Source organism: Colius striatus, chromosome 1, assembly GCF_028858725.1.
Source record: "Colius striatus isolate bColStr4 chromosome 1, bColStr4.1.hap1, whole genome shotgun sequence".
In the NCBI taxonomy this organism is placed as follows: domain Eukaryota; kingdom Metazoa; phylum Chordata; class Aves; order Coliiformes; family Coliidae; genus Colius; species Colius striatus.
The window spans coordinates 20329336-20347931 of record NC_084759.1 but is presented as its reverse complement, the minus strand read 5'-3'; positions in this window follow the sequence as shown (position 1 = coordinate 20347931).

The window sequence follows — 18596 nt, the reverse complement described above, 5'->3', positions numbered from 1 at the left end:
AGCAAGGGGGTTGGACTAGATGATCTTTTAGAGGTCCCTTCCAACCCCCACCATTCTGACATTGTGATTCTGTGTCTGCTTCTAATTATGATACTGGTCAAATCCATGTAGGACTCAGGTTTGTGAAATTCAAGGGGTTTGTTTGGGTTTTTTAATCTATTTTGATTTGTGACAGTGGTCTTGTCGAGCTTTCCCATCAATGACTCCTTCCAGAAACATTATCTAGAGTCACCAAGTACCCCCTGAGGAAGGTCACCAAGTACCCCCTGCTGCAGAGCTATTACTGACAGACCCCATGCAATCACTCAGGATCACTGATACTGTACATGGCTCCCAGATTACTCTTGCATTTCTGGATTGTACCCATACCCAGTGTGTCCTCTGGAGTCTTATAATGAAATAGTTAGGCTTTTCCTCTTTTATATTCCAGTATCCAGTTTCTTTTCCCCAGACAGGATACACCTTTCCTTTACAGAAATAATATTCAGTTCCTCAAGATTTTCTTGCACCATGGAAATACACTGCTGCTTTTTTGAAGAGTCTCTGTTTTACCCTAAAATATGATTTTACCTTCTGGGTTTCTAAACCCACTTTGTACTGTAGCCCAGACTCCACTGCCTTATACCCCATGTCTTTCTTCTCACCTTAGTATGATGAGAAAGAGGAATCCTATCTCATGTGCATTACAGAGAACTGAGCCAAACTGGTAGCTAGCGAGTTGCACTCTTAAACGTGACCTCTGTTCAGCAAATAAATTTTTGTCCCACTCTGGTAATGTATGTCAAAAGGAGCAGGGCTGCTGAGAGGCTGCCATGACAGGCTCTGCTTCAGCTGGTAAAAGCGAAGCAGGAGTACAAATGATCTACCTTTTTCATACCAATCATATTTAATTGAACACCAGGTCAATGAAAGTTTGTGATCTGACAATTTCTTTAAGTGGAACAAACTTAGACTAGGCAGTCAAGCTGATATGGCATGAATTTGGATTTGTCTTTCAAGAACAATTTGGGTAAGGTTTTGTAAAGCTAATATGACCCTAATGATGGTTCACTGTGACATTCCCCAGGTGCTTTGATGGATAGATCATCATACATAACTTTAAATAAAAACACTAATAAGACTGGTTGAGAAAATGACACATTTTCAGAGAAATTCTTTGGCCGATTTTTTTTCCCAAAATGCATTGCCATGTTGTTCTGCCAAGATGAGCAGCTCAGCTGCACAGAAGAGAGGAACCGCTGCAAGGCTGTGCTTTGTGAGAGTGCTTCAAAAATCTGCTAACAGAAAGTGCTTGCTTTGCTTTCTGGTTTCTTCTTGAATGAATCTGTAGTCTCTGTCAGTAATTTTTGTATGGTTGGTCAGGAGTCAATCCAGCAGAAGTGTTGCCCAGGCCTTATGTCATCAAAATGTAACTGAAGTATGAAGCGTCCTCTGTGTGATTTCTTAAAGTAATTTTGTAAATACACTCTGATTTTTTGTACTTCTACCATATCCTAAAACAGAAGTCTTGCTCTGGTTCCTTCAGGGAGTGGCCTCTGTAATTTGCAGAGATTTGTGACACATGCAGCCATATAGGTACGAAGTATCTTGGGGCATCAAGGTCTATTTTGGCAGCCCCTATATTTCTAGCTCTTTCCCAGCTCTCCTAGGTTAGCAAAGAACTCTGTAGCAGCAGGGAACCACAGAAGACATCACATGAACAACACATTAAACATCCATTGCAGAGTAATTCCTGTTTTTCACCTTTGCATGACTGGCCACATGCTGTCTCCTTCTAGTGCCCAGGATGCCATGACTTCCATGCCCTGTGTGAATGTAGCTCTAGGGTGAGACACGATGTTCTGTGGCAGTTGAACACACACAACCCCCCAGAATGGCACCAGGTACATTTGTGAAATTGGACTGCTCATCTGGAGACTTTTCTGAAGACCTTTTTTCACAGGGCTGCTCACTTGTGAGTCCAGGACCAAGATTGTGGCATGATGTGATTACATGGGGTGATTCTTCAGGTTTGCTGTTAACCATGAGAGACATTTCAGCTACTAGTTGTTGGAGGAGAAGAGAGGCTGTGAAAGATGTTGCCTCTGCTTGCTGAGGACAGGTTTCCACCAGAACTTATTAACCACAATATTGACATACCAGCCCTAAGAATAGTCTTTTGCAGATATTTTGTGAGTCCTTAGGGACCTGACTGCATCTCAGACAGAAGGCTGCCTCACATCTCTCCTCTCATTGTGAAGTGCTTCTGATACCTACAAATCAGAACCTCACCCTCACATTGCCAGGCTCATCTGAGCAATCCCACCTCCAAAGCAAACACAGACACTGCTGGTAAGACAAAGCCCCATATATCCACCAAGAGATAAGGTCGGGCTTCTGTTAGAAAACTGCAAACTAGGTTGTCAGCAAAGAATAAACACAGTTTTAATCTCATCTCAGCAACACAATGTGTCTGTTGGCTTAGGCTCTCTTACCTAGGACACATCCCTGCTCTCAGAAGGGGATGAAGGCACTCTCCTGCTGTCAGGGTGTCATCCTCTGCTCTCTGAAGCAGAGACCTCTTCCCCAGCATGAAGCTTTATAGACCTTAGGACTGGAGTCAGAGGTAAAAAGGCAAAAGCTGAGGAGAATATTTAGGAGTTAGGCTGGAAAAGAGAACCACCTTAAATATCTACAGACCATCTTTCCTCTGGTCTCTGGATAAGATTGCTGTTTTGTACCTTTCCTGCAAGTGACCACAGGAAAACAATGTGAAGCTCACATGATCTGCTGCATACTTGCAGCTCAGGTGCCCATTTAAATATTGCCTTATTTCCATCCTTCTCCCTCCAGAAAATGTCACAATCAGCAGAGCAGAGCTTCTGAAGGTCTTGTTTTCCTCTGATAGCATGAATCAGCCCAAATAATATCAATGGGCTGTGGCTAGAAAGCTTCACTAGGGACGAGAATTAACTCAGTTGAATAAACATGGGTTGGCTTTGGCTAACACCTCAGGGTGAAATCTCTAGGTCACTTTGGCTGAAAATGACGGTATGAAATGGGTCAGACGTCCAGGCCTCAGCTCCCCCTGTTTTCCAGGCTCTAAAGTCAGGCAAAGCAAGCAGGAAGTGTTTCCCTGCTGACCCAGTGGGGTTCATGGGCTCTGGGAGGGCAGAGGAGAGGGATGGAGCCTTTGGAAGGGAAGGATGGAGACAAGCATCCTCTTCAGGGAGGCTGGGCCAGGGGGGAGGCGGCAGAAAGGGAGCACTACATTGATGAGCTCCTGCAGCAAGCACTGTCCCACTGCACCCTGTCTCTCTGCAGCTGATAGGGAGGAGTAGAGGTGTTTTGAAAAGGCTGGTTTAAAAAGACAGGATAAATTCCCTGACTGATACCTCCCTGGTTAACTGTGTGTTATCCCTTGGATAACCTGCAGCTTGGAGAATTACAGGCTCTGAGTGTCTGGGCAGTTTGACTGCTTTGGTTTCTGTGGGCTGGCTAATGGCTGTGAAAATCCCTCCCAGCTTTTCGTTTGAACACTGCATCCACAATTTAAAAGCACTCACGTGTGTGTTTGCCCCCAACTGTTAGATAAAGAAGGAGGCTACATGGGCTATATGGCTCTGATACTCCTTGATGCAGCTAGAGGAATGCCAGAAAGCCGGGTCCATCAGCAAGGCTGCAACCTTCAGTGAATAAATACATAGAATAGCTTCTCCAGCAAAACACCGCTTTGAGAACCAGGAAGAATAAAGTCCCGATTCTGCAAAGATATTATCAGCAGCCACTGCAGAACCTATTGTTTCTATTCATAAGCTCCTTCCTCTATCTTTGCCTCTTTTACTACATCAGTTTCAGGCTGCTGAGAAATCCCTCAGTTCCCAAACGGTGCTCAAGCAACTGTAACCCCTGGATGCACTTGAAAGCAGCTGATTCTGGTTTGGTTTTTGCTCTGTTATCTCAAATTTCCTCCCTTGACCTCTCAAAGAGATACCATTCAAATGCTCTGAAAAGAAACTCTGACTTGCCAGTTACATAAACTTTCAAACAAAAGGCATGCATAATTAGATCACCCAATTTTGTGCTGCAGCAGAAGCCTTATTAACAGGCAGCAACCCTAGAAAGATGTCTTTTTCTTAACCAAAGCAAAACTACAACAGTCTGAGGCTGAAATGCCAAGAACACAGGGACAGTACATATCTCCTGCAGTCTTATGAATGACAGAATGCAGTTAATTAACGAACTCCAGAGAGTCTTCCTGGTTCACCTTTGCCTACAAGTGCATTTAAATAAAAACCTTTCACTCACTGACCTGAACTGTCTTTTAGGGACTAATTCTGCATTGGATTTGCTATGAAGACAAACATCCTGCATGCACATAGAGTAAATGAGCTGTACAGCAAAGCAGCAGCATCTGGGGCTGTAGGGAGTTCACACAGCACAGTAATAGCTCAGTGCTCCTGTCTGTTAGCAACAGCAATGCAGCACACATCAGGCAACACTGGGTGTTGCACCTGTGTGCAGGAAGCAAAGTCTCAGACAATGGTGGCATTGGTCCCTTGGTTGTTAAACAGCTACTGTTACAGCTAAACAAGTGAACATGAGCTCCAGGCAGACTATGTCCATCATCCAGTTACTATGAAAGCCTGTGACCTGCCTCTCAATGTGGGGCAACCCAATTTATTGGGCTATGTAGCCACCATGGGTAGTGAACAGCATCCCTTGAGGTTTCTCTGGGGACATGGTGCAATTTGTATCTCTATGACTCTGTGCAAAGAGTTAATGTCAAGAGAAGCCAACACCATCCACAGGAGACATGGATCTAGTTATTGTCCAGATCATAGCCATAGGTTTGGGGCTGAAAATGGCTCAGGCAGCTTAATTTAGAAAAGCATCCTCTCCCATAGGAAATGAGGAGAACAGAGACAAGGAAAACCATCCCCGAGAGCTCAGCTCATCTGGAAAGACTCCAGTGGTTGTGTCTTTGGAGGATTTGAAGAGCATGTTTGGTTCTGCTCTTGCACCTCTGCAGATCCATACTCAGGCCAGTTTGGTGTGTTCTGTGTAAAAGCTGTGGGTGCACAAAAGGTTGAGTTGGAGGCTCAGATGTAAGGAGGGTGTACTGGTGTGGGCAGGTGGTTTACAAAAAGGGCGTGTGACTGTTTGCCTGCAAAGATCCATCTGTGAGCAAGGTGCCTGCCCAGCTTCTGGCTGTTGAGCACAATTCTACAAAGTAGACTTTTTTTTTAAAGCAGGCATTTAGCTAAGTTGGATGACTGTCAGTTGCAAGGGATGTCTGTACACTGTTGCTTTAGTTTGGATTGTGAGTGAGCTTTTGAAGTGATTCTCCTCATAAGCCCCATGGAGCTTTCCATGGATACTGAGCACAGCCTAAATGCTTCTCTCAGCATCCTCTTTGATATTTTAGGGGAAACTTCAGGCAATCAAACGACTGCCAGTTTTCAAAGCTTAACAAAGCAGCTATTTCACTCCAGAAGGAGGTCCACTTTGTTCTTCCTGAGCAACAGCCCCAAAGTCTGGTGATTGTGACAACAAAGGAGAACCTGGACCCAGCTGACGGTGAGCCCCTGCACACCCCATGTTCTCAAGCAAGTGTGGGGCTGTTTCCTCACAGAGATGAAATGAAATCCAGAGTCACCAGAGCCTCAGTCCAGCTGACAGACTATTGAGCAGCTCCCATCACTCCTTATCTGGGCCAAGGGCACAGCTGGGAGCAGGAATTCGATCGGAACACTATGGCTTGGAGAGAAAGTATCGACTTCTCATGCCCTTTTATTTCTGGGAAGGAATTTGTCAACCACCCATTTTTTTAGTGGAAAAGAGAGAGTTTCAGTGGCTACTCCCCTAGAAGTTAGAATTAAAACATTTTCATGAAAAAAGGCAAAATATTTTCATGAAAAAAAATCTCATCTGCTAACTGGGTTCAAAACAGCCCTTGAAATGACTCTACAGTTAATAAGAGTATCAATGTCAAAAGTCAATGGCTGTTGAATTTTAGATTTGTGTGTCTGTGTGGAGCCTCCTTCTCCCTCTTTGTGAGAGACAGATGGTGCTGGATCTCAACACGAGAGCTCTGCCTGCCTGCACCAAAGGCTCAGTCGCCCTCATTTCCTTGTCTAAATGATTCAGCTTTGTGCAGAGACAAAGAACTAACTGACTGCAGCAGGCTCTGCCACCTCTCACTGCAGCTGGCTGTCCTGGGACAGTCCTCTCTGGGCTTTGAACCACTCATTCCATCTCAGCTGTTGCCTTGGATCTGTTTCTCCCAGGCAGACCTAGCCACAGCACACATCCTCCTGGCTCGGCAGGGAGCCCCTTCCACACATCCACGTGTTTTCCTTGCTCATGTAGGCTGACTGCAAGCACCTTAGCATAGGCAGCAACTCTGACACTCTCACAGAGCTTAGCATGATAAAGTTTTGTGTGTTTGGGGTTTTCCTTTCCTTTCCTTTCCTTTCCTTTCCTTTCCTTTCCTTTCCTTTCCTTTCCTTTCCTTTCCTTTCCTTTCCTTTCCTTTCCTTTCCCAGAAAGAAATGGGAAAAAGAAGAAAGCAGAAGATATTACATCATCTGACACAAGTTCTTGTTCACTGGCAACATAAGGACTTTGTTTTGCTATTTTTTTAAATGTCATTTTTATCACCTGGCCATGGAAATGGAATGCAAATGTGAAGTTCATATGATCTAGAGATTTGCAGCCTGATCCTGCCATGTCATGGAGTGCCAAGAAGATTTTTCTAGTCACCTAAATCAAGGAACTGTGAGCACCATGGGAATAATAAATCCTGATGTCCTGTGTCCTTCTTTTGCATAAAGTCTCTACCATCTGATGAGGGAACAGTTGTTAATTGTTCCTTCCAGAAAGGAAGGAAATCCATGTAAACCACCTGAGACCACTTCATCACGGGTTCCTGAGATAACCTGGGAGGGGCAGGACTTGCAATCAGTCCCAAGAGCTCCCTCTAAGAGCCAAGGGAAGCTGGTGCACTGGCTACAGTAGTACCAGAGTAGCTCTGAGGAAGTCTGGAAATGCTGTTTGTGATTTGGGACTGTTTCCATCCATCATTTTGTCTTGCCTGGAGGAACCACGAGCTCTTTGGAAAAGCAATTGTGCTTTTGTAGTGTCTAACATAACAGGGTTCTGACCAAGGATGGTGGTTGCTAGAGGAACTGGGTGATTCTGCCTTTAGAGAAACATTCCAGTGGGATCCTCACTCAGTCACTTTCTCTAGTGAGATATTACAAATAGAATTGCCCAGGTGATTCTGGCTTTTAGCTCTAGAGAACAAGTGCTCAGACTTCTGACTTCTTGGCCATAAAAGGAAGGCAAGTCTAGGCGTTTCCTTTCCTTAATTTTTCCCAGCATGATGAAGCAGGAACTTCCCATGACCTGGTGAGACTGCTGCAGGGAGATGACAACCATTTGGGGAGTAGTGTGATGAGCTGAACCCATTAACAGTACATTTGGCGAAGGACATGGGAGCATCCCCGTAAGCTGCCTCTCTTCGAGAGCCTTTCAAGGGTCTTGCCTAGAGTCTGTTTTTTGGGCTTTATTTTTGCAAAATATGGTTACAGTTCCTGTTCCCTTGTCTTGACTTGAAAAAGAGCTAGGGGAAAATGCTAGTCCCTCTCCTACTCTCCAGATATCCCATCTGATGTCCTGCATGGAGACTGGTTGTACCCAGACTCTGCCTGGAGCTGCCCCATTCCTGCTTTCGCAGAAGCAAGGGAGATGGAGCAGCACTGGAGGATTGGCTGGGGCAGAAGCTTCCTCTTACTCTGCCCTTGTGAGATTGCATTTGCAATGTTGTGTCCAGTTCTGGGCCCCTCAGTTCAAGAAGGACAGGGAGCTGCTGGAGAGAGTTCAATGCAGGGCCATCAAGATGATGGAGTGGAGCATCTCCCTTATGACGAAAGGTTGAGGGAGCTGGGGCTCTTCAGCTTGGAGAAAAGGAGACTGAGGGGTGTCCTCATTAATGTTTACAAATATGTAAAGGGTGAGTGTCAGGAGGATGGAGCCAGGCTGTTCTCAGTGATGTCCAATGATAGGACAAGGGGCAGTGGGTACAAGCTGGAACATAAGAGGTTCCAAAGAAATACAAGGAAAAACTTCTTCACTTCTTCAGGTGAGAGAGCACTGGAACAGGCTGCCCAGATGGGTAGTTGAGTCTCCTTCACTGGAGACATTCAAAACCCACCTGGATGAGTTCCTGTGTGACCTCCTCTAGGTGGTCCTGCTCTGACAGGGGAGTTGGACTGGATGATCTTTTGAGGTCCCAATTCTGTGGAGATTCTGTGACTGACAAGTCAACGGATACTGAACTACCCACCTCTCCCCAGAGATCATCACTTTTGACAGACAAAGAGTAGGGAATACTTAGAGCTGATGTCTCTCTCAGGAGAGATTAGGCTTGTCTCACTCTCACCTCAGGGAAAATGAAAGCTGAGGCCACACTGTCACTGCTGGTTATTTCCATCAGTCCTGCTGCCCTGAGCAGTACTGTTTGCTGTTTTCCTTCATCGTTCCTTTATAAGGTGTAACAGATGAGTTGTGAAGGGCTATCGGTGACATCCTGGTGTCCCTGGCCTGCTGCCATTTCCATTACATCATGTAGGAGCTGCAGGGTCAAGTAAATCCCCTGGAAGAAATCTGTTTGTCTTCATTACCCCCAAAAACTTGCTAGCAGCTGTGTTATGGTGATCTCTGCTTTGTGCTTCAATGCAATGCCCTCTGAGAGTTGGGAGAAGGGATCCCTCCCTCTCCTGCCAGTGCTCAGGGCTGAACTGGAGTACTACATTATTGCTGCCTCATCTCTCACTGTCCAGATCCTGCTGCATGCTGTCACCTACTGACACAAGTAGGGTGAGGGAGTACTGGAACAGGCTGCCCAGATCAGTTGTTGAATCTCCTTCTCTGGAGACATTCAAAATCCACCTGGATGAGTTCTTGTGTGACCTACTCTAGGTGGTCCTGCTCTGGCAGGGGCGTTGGACTAGATGATTTTCAAGGTCCCTTCCAGCCCTTGAGATTCTGTGATTCTGTGAAGTTTCCTCATGATGAGATTGTCTGGGACACCAAACCTCCTGGAGACTTAATCCACCCTCTCCTCCCATTCCCACCCTTGAGTGCATCCCTGCTCCTTTCCCTCTCACTGGAGACGAGCCAGTGAGAGGCTTTGCCCTGCAAGAGACTTTCATGCTTAGTATCTGTTGATTTTTCTAGCATCTCTTGAGTTCCCATTGCCCTCTTCCCACAAAGGCCTAGAAGCTTGGAATACTGCCCAGCAGAGATACTGAGGGTTTCTTCTGTAACCTCTCACAGCTCTCTTTCCCTCTGCCCTCTCCTTTATGGCTTGGGAGGCCTCATGCTCTGTGCTGACCCAAGCAGGCAACAAGCTCAGGCAAGCTTTTTTGGGGCTGTATTTTCTGGAAGCAACAGGGTGCAGGGGGTGCAGAGGTGGCCACTGCATTTTGGCCACTTGAGGCTGTCCTCAGGCTGTCCTAGAAACTTACGAACTTGGCCAAGTTCAGGCCCTTTCCAGCTTCAAACAGTTTTGGCAAACACGATGCCTGCACCTTGGGAGATTGGTGTGGACTGGAAGAAAAAGGCAGTTGATGTCATTCTGCTCCTTAACCTCCTGTGCCGAGACTTGGAGAGGATAAAAAAACCCCGGTGTGACGGGAAGAGGAGGTAAGAAGTAGCTCAGCAATTTAACAAAGACTTTTCAAAATGTCTCACACCTTGTCCCTGAATTCAAATCTCTTCCAGAAACAGGCACCGAGGAGCGCGCTGCCGTTGTTCGAGACAGACGGAGGTGATAATGCAACGTCCTCTCACTGGTACTCTGGGGTTTTTTGGTTGCTCTCTTTTTACCTTTCTTTTGTTGGAGTTCAAGAAACATGGTTCAAAAGGTCTACGTGTGCACTTGAACCCTTGGGAAAAGTGCTCCTTCCCTTGGAGGAGGAAGGATGGTTTTGTGACAAAATTAATGGTGCTGTTCCATGAGGCTATCAGGAACTGGCTTTACAGAGAATTGTGTTTAAAATCGGTTCTTGAAGTGATTGCTGCCCTCTGTATGCTGCAAACACGGTGGAACACCTGAAGTTCTCCTTCGGGTGTAGCTGCCTTTGCTAGATCCACTGACAACCTCCCGGGATACAGCCCCGGGCAGGGCACGCTCCGGAGATGAAGCATCCGGAGATCTCTGCCCGCCATGGCGCACCCCTCGCACGGCTCAGGACAGGCCTACGCGTCCCCCAGGCAATCCACAGGGAATCATCTCCCTCTTACGGTGCTCTCCCGTACTACAGGCGGTGCTGCCCGGGCCGTGCTGCCCCGGCGGGAGGCGGCCGCAGCTCCGCGCCCGCGGGAGCGCGCGGGGCGCGGAGCGGAGCGGAGCGGAGCGGAGCGGAACGGAGCGGAACGAACGGGGCCCCAGCGCCGCTGCGAGCGGGAACGGGCCCAAGCGGCCGTGGCGCGGGCATCAGAAGAGGTGCAACCACAAGCAGAGGAAAACGAGAGCAGGAGGGGGATGACAGGGCTGCGGTTCCTGAGTGACGGGCTGGGCAGGTCACCCGCGGCTGCTGAGGACTGCAGAGCTCCCAGACGGTCCTTCACACAACAAACCCTCCTGTGTCCTGAAGCCGTGCTGGCTGTGGCTGTGCAGGGCCACGCGGCCTCTCCGCCGGGAGAAGGGTGCCGCGGGTGCCGGTGGCACAGGGCCGTTTGCCGAGCCGCAGCCGGGCAGGACTCGGTGCTGAGGCTGCAGGCATTGCCCTTTAGTCCAAACTCTTCACCGAGTCCTTACAGATTCTGAGCCTCTAGCATGGCAGTCCCATTCTGGCCTTGCACAGAGGCTGATCTTGGCTTTTATCATCACCGTGGTACTTGGGAAGCCGCCATGGAGCAATTTCTGCTACATCAGTGTGTCTTAAAAGAGTAACGCAGGAGCTTCCCTGTGCCCTGGTGCTGTTTGCAGAGCTCAGGGCAACCAGGGAGGCCTTGTTTCAAGATAAATATTCAGAGAGAAAAGTCAGCCTGGACTAAGAAGAATCCACAGTGAGACTGGCCACGTGAATTCAAACGACCAAGCTATTCCCGTTTTTCTCTTCATATTTTGCGATTTTCATAAACCCCAGAGGTGCCTGACTGATTGGTTTTGAGCCTGTTTGTGCCCAGTTAACACCAGCAGCATCCAAACAAGCAGTATGAGAGGCATAGGCAACATATCAGGGCCTCACAGAGCCTGGAATGCAGCTCCTCCGCGTCTCACGTTAGAAATACTGCTCCTCCACAGAGCTCCTCTCCCCTTCCCACCTCTCAACCACCTCTGCAGCTCAGCTAATGTCACAGCTAATTAAATACACTAATAGCCAAGTGCTTCTCCTTTGAGATGGGACCTGAGGATTATCCAAGGGTTGCTCCTGCTTCCAGGCAGTGCCACTGGCTGGTGCTGGACTCCATCAGTTTCTCCTCAGCTGCCGATTTTGCCTCTGGATTAAATCACCTTGACGTGTGACTCGGGATCAGCAGCACTGAAGGGAAAATGCCAGATGCACTTGAAGCTGGATTTTTATTTTGGCCACGCTCATCCCTTTGCAATTTCAACCTGAAGAGCAGGCAAGTGCTCCAGTGCTCTTCATTTGCTGGGTCACATCCTTACAGTGGGAAGGCTTCTGACCTTGCTCAATGACTCAGCAACAAAGTTAATGAATTTTGAAGGCTATCCCAATATATGTGAGGTCTTCTACTTGCAAGTTTCCCCTAAAGATTTCATTTTTTTGCAGAAAGGAAAGCTGTGGTTCTCATGTAATGGCGTGAATTTACAGGCTGGGAAAGGTAGCCCAGCTCCCAACTTCCCACTGACACAGGGAATGGGTCAGGAACAAATTGTTTCCAAACTGCTCAGATACTTTCCCTCTAGTGCTGCCAGGACAAACTGCACATAGCCAGTCCTCCTGCATCAGCTGAGCTGCTCTCTAGGCAAAACCTCTGGACCTAGAGATCCCTTAACTGCCATAAACCCAAGGCAGAAAGCAGGAGATATGTCTCTGTATATCCTGGATCCTCATTTACAAGGAATTCTCCAGGGTCCCAGACCTACTCAGTAAAACACCAACATTCACTGCAATGTGAGTCCTGCAGACGAAAGGCCCTTTGCCACCTGCCATTCCCCCCATGCCTGTTCAGAGGGCATTTAAACAGGACTTCTCACTTAGCTTCTCACCTATTTGGTTTAACAGGGCTCATCTCTAATTACACACAAATTTTAGGGCAGGGGAGTGAAAAACAAAATCCAAGAATTTATTTGCTCTTCTGGAGTAAGAGTCTCTGAGCAATGTTACCCTGAGTCAAAACAGCTGGAAATACAACAGAGATGATGAAATTGAATGGATAGTCATGGTACAGCAAGCAGAGGCAACATGGTCTGCTGAAGTTGTAATTTAACACAGAAGCTACGGGAAAATGTGCTTAACAGAAGAGCAAAGAAGGATACCTACTGGTGGGGAAGGTGATGATGGAGGGGGACAAGAAATACCTGTAAAGACCTTTGTGAAAATCACCAAGTATTTTGTTTGCATTCAATGTCCTGTCCATGCATGTCATGGGGGTCCCTGTTCCACCCAGAGGAAACCTTTGGACCACAAAGATCTCTTTGTGTGACTGACTCCTCCAAAGTGGGCTTTTAATGGGCTGCAGTGATGGGAACTGCCTGTGGCACACAGGGAGCTGTTGGTGTCGAGCTGCCTCTCTCGGCGCCGGCTGCTGAGGGCTGTGGCAGCAGCCACGTGGCACTGCTCCTGGTCACTGACTGGATGACATTTCATTCAGCATAAATTTGAAATGTTACAAGTCAATGAACAGTTTGAAATTCATAGAGTCATAAATTGGAAGGCCAGGGGGGCCATTACCGTCATCTGCCCTGACCTCCTGTATGACACCAGCCATAAAACCCCAGCCGGTGGCTCCTGCATCCAGCCCGGCTATTTGTGCCCGAGCAGCAGCCAATCTGTGAGAAACACTCTGTCTTCATTAAAACCCCAACGTGACAGAGAGCTCATCCATCCTGGCTGAGATCTCCAAAAGGCTAATTGCTCTCGCAGGATTCATACTTTACTCTCTCTTTGGGTTTGCCTCTCTCCACAGGGCTCCTCACCTGTTTGCATTGCTCACAAAGCTGCCCTGCAAAAACCAAACTGGATGCTTCATTGTGCTCATCCACTGGCGTTTGGCAGCCTTAGGGACTGTTGCTGTTTGGGGACTAGATTTTACACATCATCAGCCTGAGCAAACAGGTGGAGGCACAGCATCACCTGCAAATACCAAGATATTCAGGACAGCCTTCAACTCTGCTTTATACAAATGATTCCCTGAGCCTTCATCTCAAAGGGGTCAGCAGGCACTTGTGCCCCCGGCAAGGGCGAGAAGGAGAGGGCGAGATTAGTGAGAGGATTGAGCCAGGGCTGATGAAGCAGAGCACCGGAGGCAACTGTGCCGGGCATGGGGCTGGACTGAAGGCCAGGAAGGTGCTTTCAGCATGGGAGGGCAGAGGACCCGCTCATTTCTTCACGTTCACACCAGAGCAAAACCTGACCTGCCATTCCCATGGCAACCCCAACCCGGCTGCATCGCGCGAGGCAGACGAAGGCGTAAATTTAACCACAAAGCCAGGCGTCTGCGACCCTCCGAGTGCGGGTTGCTGGGGGAACCATAACTTTTTAATCATGCCGCATTAAGGGCTTTATTACTCTGCATATTTATGAGGATTGCTTTATTCAGAGCGGTCCAGAGAGACATTTGCCATTTTTTACTGTGTCTTTCATATTAGTCCAGGTTTCCCTGTCTCTTGGTACTGCACCAGTGCTGGTGTGGGTTGATGGGGGTACCACTGCTGAGGGCAAATGGGGCGCAAAATGGTCACAGCATGTGCAAGCAAATAGCAAACAGAGATGCTAAAGAGAGAACGGAAAAGTATCCAAAGGAGGGAGTTCACCGAGGCGCTAGATACAGTGTGCAATATTTCTGTGGGTTTTGAGTGAAAAGGCAGCTGGGACAGACATTCAGAGGGTGTTTTACATAAATAGCAGATACAAACATTTCAACAACCAAAAACAATGACAACCAAAGGGAAGGAAAATACCACATGAGCTATTTACTGGAAAGACAGAGGAACAAAAGCAACCCAGAAGAGAAGTTTTCTGCCCTCCAGGGCTTTTGCACACCCTTATTGTTCCCCCTCCTAGCCTGTACTTGAAAACCTATTTGGAAAGCTTTTGGAAGGACATCAACACTAGTTTTTGTGTGAAAGAGCTGGAAATATTGTACTTTCCCAAATGTTTGGAAAGGCACAAAAATGACCTAAGGAAACCCTTGGAGGTTGTCCTGGGCTTAGGGCTCAGATAGACTTATTCCTTCTGATTTAGCTGCAGTGCTTTAACATGTCCCTCCAAAATGTACACTTTCACCCCAGTGATGAGTTTATTTGGGCTTCTTGCTGAGCTGGACTGTCTGAGTTGACTATCGGGCCACTGGACTGTCTGAGTAGGAGATGTGGGATGCCAAAGCCAGGCATCTCCTCCTGCCCTGGAGAGGTCCTGGGAGGCTGCGCGCAGCCCACACAGCGGGAGCGATTTGGCTGCCCTTGCCAAACCGTACAAACAGACAAACTCATCAGGGAAAGTCCCTTCTGAAAGTGGCAGGAAAAATAAAAAATATGACAGTCTTTGGTGCCACGTGCTTTGGAAAATCCCTTCCAGTGCTCCAGCCATCATGAGCTCCATCCCAGACAAGCCGAGCATCTGGCTGTGCTGCTGATGCCAGCCCCATCTGTGGTGGTACTGCGTAGGAACAGAAACGAGACCTATAGCTTCCTCAGTCCGGTTTCCGGCCCTGGTTGCTGGGTCTGTGAAAGGGCTCTGGGCACCAGAAACACTGTGGCCTTTGCAGGAGCTGAGAGGAGGTGGTTTGTTTATTTGGTGAAATAAACACCGGGGAGAGGAGGAGACAGGAGCTGGTACCAAATGTACCACAATGGGTTGCACAGGTCGAGGTGCTACTACTGATTGTGTTTGTCCTCTCCTCCATCTGCTCTCCTTTCTGCCCCTGCCAACTGTTGCTGCAGCTGCACAGCCCGTTCCCGCTCCCTCCAGCGATGCCCACGCTCCTGGCAGTGCCGGCAGCAGAAGCTGTGGTAGCAGCAGCAGCTGCCCCAGGGGCTCTGGCACCTTTGCATCTTCTGGCCTCTCCTCTGATGCTGCCAGCTTGGGGTCTCTTCTCACTCCCTCTGCTCCAACGCTGATTCTTGAGTTTTTTGAGCTATGGGACAAGGAACAGGCTGCATCTGACAGAAAGAGGCTGCAGCCGAGCGCAGCGTGTCCCTCTGCCCGTGGGGCTGCCAGGCCGCGGCCGCGGTGTGACCCGAGCGTGCACCTCACACACTGCTCAAACCAAACGTTCATCTGACCCCACAGCTTGTCCCTACCGGCAGCACGTGCTATGCGAGGAGGGTGAGGAGAGGGGGAAGCCACTGCAGCACCTCTCCAACCTCTCCTCCCCACCTCTGGGTCCCCAGGGACTCCCTGGGCCAGAGTTACCACCTCTGTAGGCCAAAGCCTTTAAATGGATTTCATTATTCTTCCTGCTGCGTTTTGAAGCTGTGGCCAGCACTGACAGCCTCCTGTGGCAGAGCTCCATTGTTTAATCACATGCTATGCAAACACACCTGCTGCCTCCTTTTGCTCCGTGCCTCAAGGTGTTGGCTGGGAAGACGGGGAACAGTCATGGCCTATTTGGCATCCTCAGGCCTCCACTGTCGCCTCTTCCTTCAGCTGGGGTGAAAAACTCCATCTTTTTTCCTGATATTGCAACCACTCTATGTGTTTGACTACCCAAGAATCCACTCCCGCCCCTTCTCCCTCTTGCTGAGGGGGACCAGAGCATCACCTGGCAGTCCAGCTGCAGGCACAATGAGCATGAGGAGGAAAATCCTCCCCAAGGGACTTCCCTGGTTCCCTCATGGTAATGCCTTGTTGCTGCTGGGTGCCCTCCTGTCAGGAAAGCAAGGCAGCACAGTAGCCTGGCACAGATATGGTATGAAGTAAGACTGTAAAATACTGTAATTCTGAAAAGCTTTCTGGCTTTATGGGTCACTGCACCTTTGGTGTGGAGGCTGAGAGTCCCTTCCTGGCTCAGGCCAGCCCCTTGGGCTGCCAACAGCGAGCTGCTGGTGCCAGACTGCCACAATGCCGGGCCAGGGGCCACACTCACACCTCAGCCCAGAGCCCTTTGCTCAGTCACTGGCAATGCTGTGGTGCCCTTTTCTTTTTCAATGCCCTTTCCTTCTCTATACAAGCAGTAACTTAGAAGCACACATGATAATTTTAGACCTAACCTTGAAGGCTTCAGGTCTCTCAATCTAGTGACTCAGCTGCCAGTGCTATTTACTTTAGTTTTACATTCAAAGTGGGCAATTACAGCTCTGAATGGCTATTTGGAGACCATATTTCCTTGTCATACTGTCTGTAAGGAAGCACTTTGCACACTCAAGTAGACAGCTAAAGGTTTCCCAAAGCAGGTGGAGAATAAAGCCCTGGGCTGTCACGTCTCTCTCCTCTGGCTGCTTGCAAACCCACCTTCCCGTGCCCTTCGTAACACCACCTTACTTCAAGATGATGTGGCGCGCTCTGCCAGGGATGCTCCCCGAGATGACAGCTCGCGAACAATTGCTGCAGGATTTGGGTCATGGCCAGAGCACAAGGTGGCATTTTCTCCCTAATGAAAGTCTCTCTCTCACAGCTTTTTCCTTTCAGAGGAAGAAATCTCTGCAGCTTGCAGAGCCATTTGTACTGGTTTAATGATGCTCAAGACATTTATCCCAGTAAAGAGTTCTGCCTGAGCTCCTTGTTTACTTCAAGCCCACTTATTTATAACATCCTTTCCCCTGGTTCTTGAATCCTTCACCTGCACAAACATCTCCTTTAGATCATCTTTATTGGATACAGTCAAGTGTAGCTCATGGGGTTATTGAATTACAGGCATGAACCTAACAAAATGAGATAAATCACTCACATATTAGCCTCTCTCTATTAAGCACATTTCACCCTGAGGCAGTTTTTCCACAGAACAGATACTATATATCACGAGTTTGAATACTCAAAACAGCTAACGTGGGCTTCTGCCAGCAAGAAGGCACATGAGGGGAATGCAGCAGCCCAAGGAAGCTTCATTGCCTACAAAAGTTATTAGAAGTAACATCCTTTGTGTGAGGCTTGAATGGTAAGAGCTTGAGATGGAGTTTGAGCAAGATATGATGCCCTCCCTGCCCCTGCTGTGCACCAGGTCTGTCTCCACCAATCACCAGCTGTAAGAGATAGTTTTTGTCCCTGTGAGATATTTGAGCTTGACTGGGGGCAGGGGCAGCAGTGGGAAAGGTGATGCCATTTAGGGATGTAAAGGGGACTTGGTTGTGTGCTCAGCCCCTGGCACAGCGGGTCCTGGTGCTGCCCAGCCCCAAACCATGCCTCATCCTCACCCACCCCGAGACACTCTTGGCCTGATGCACATCCAGAGGGTCTCCAAACCACTGCATTGCCTTTTTCTCCAGCTACTTTTCATTCTTGCACTCCTTTTATCTTCTCCTGCCACAGCCTCACCCTTGGTATTTTCACATCATATCCACTTGTTTCTTACCCTGCCTTGTTGCCTGACAGGGTTTTGATGGATTTTTTTCCCCCTCTTGCATCACCTTGTCTGAGTTGGAAGCCTGGAGGGTTTTGCTGATGGTTTATTTGGGAGATCCCAATCCCAAACTGCATCTGCCAACTCCAAACCTTTGATGCTGTAAGGTCAGACCCCAAGGTCTGTGAGGTGAAGGCACAAACTCTCCTCCTGCCACTTCACTGGGGGAGTGCAGAATCTCTCCTGCAAGTGTTGACCTTCTGCAGGGAAAGCAATGCAAAATCACCGCCCCTTTTGTGCATTTCTGTCCAGGCAAACTTGAGGACACCATCAGTGGCCTCTGGCATCACCTCTGTTTTCAACTTGCTGTTGAGCCTGCTGAAAAAAGGCCAAAATCTCTGCAGAAATCCTCTTTTGCTAAGTGCTCGTATTTACCACCATTTTCATTAGAGACAGTTTGATTTTCTTCCCAGAGATTCACTGAAATACAAAGGAAGGAAAAAAAAACCCCAACCCAAACCAGCAATCTGCCCTGACATATCACCATGAAGATTAGTCACCTTTCAGGAACAGGCACATTCACTGGAGTGTTGCTGGAGGCTCGCTATTTATGCACAGGACTGTGTTCTGAGGAGCTCTTCAGTATTAATGAAAATCTATTAAATTAGCATAATCAATACTTTAAATGCGGATCACACAACTGTTCAGGATTGACACAGGTGTGTTTGCAACCTTAAGGAGCAAAAACTATCCCACTTGAATACTACTATTTAAATAAGTTGCCTCTCTCAAGGAAAGTAATTTTTACAATTAATTAGGTGTCCAGTCAGTGGAAACAGTTTTCAGCATGGCTGGTTATTCTCTGGGAATGCCCTTAATTAAGGAACAAACTGTACACTCTGTATTAGTGATGGCATCTA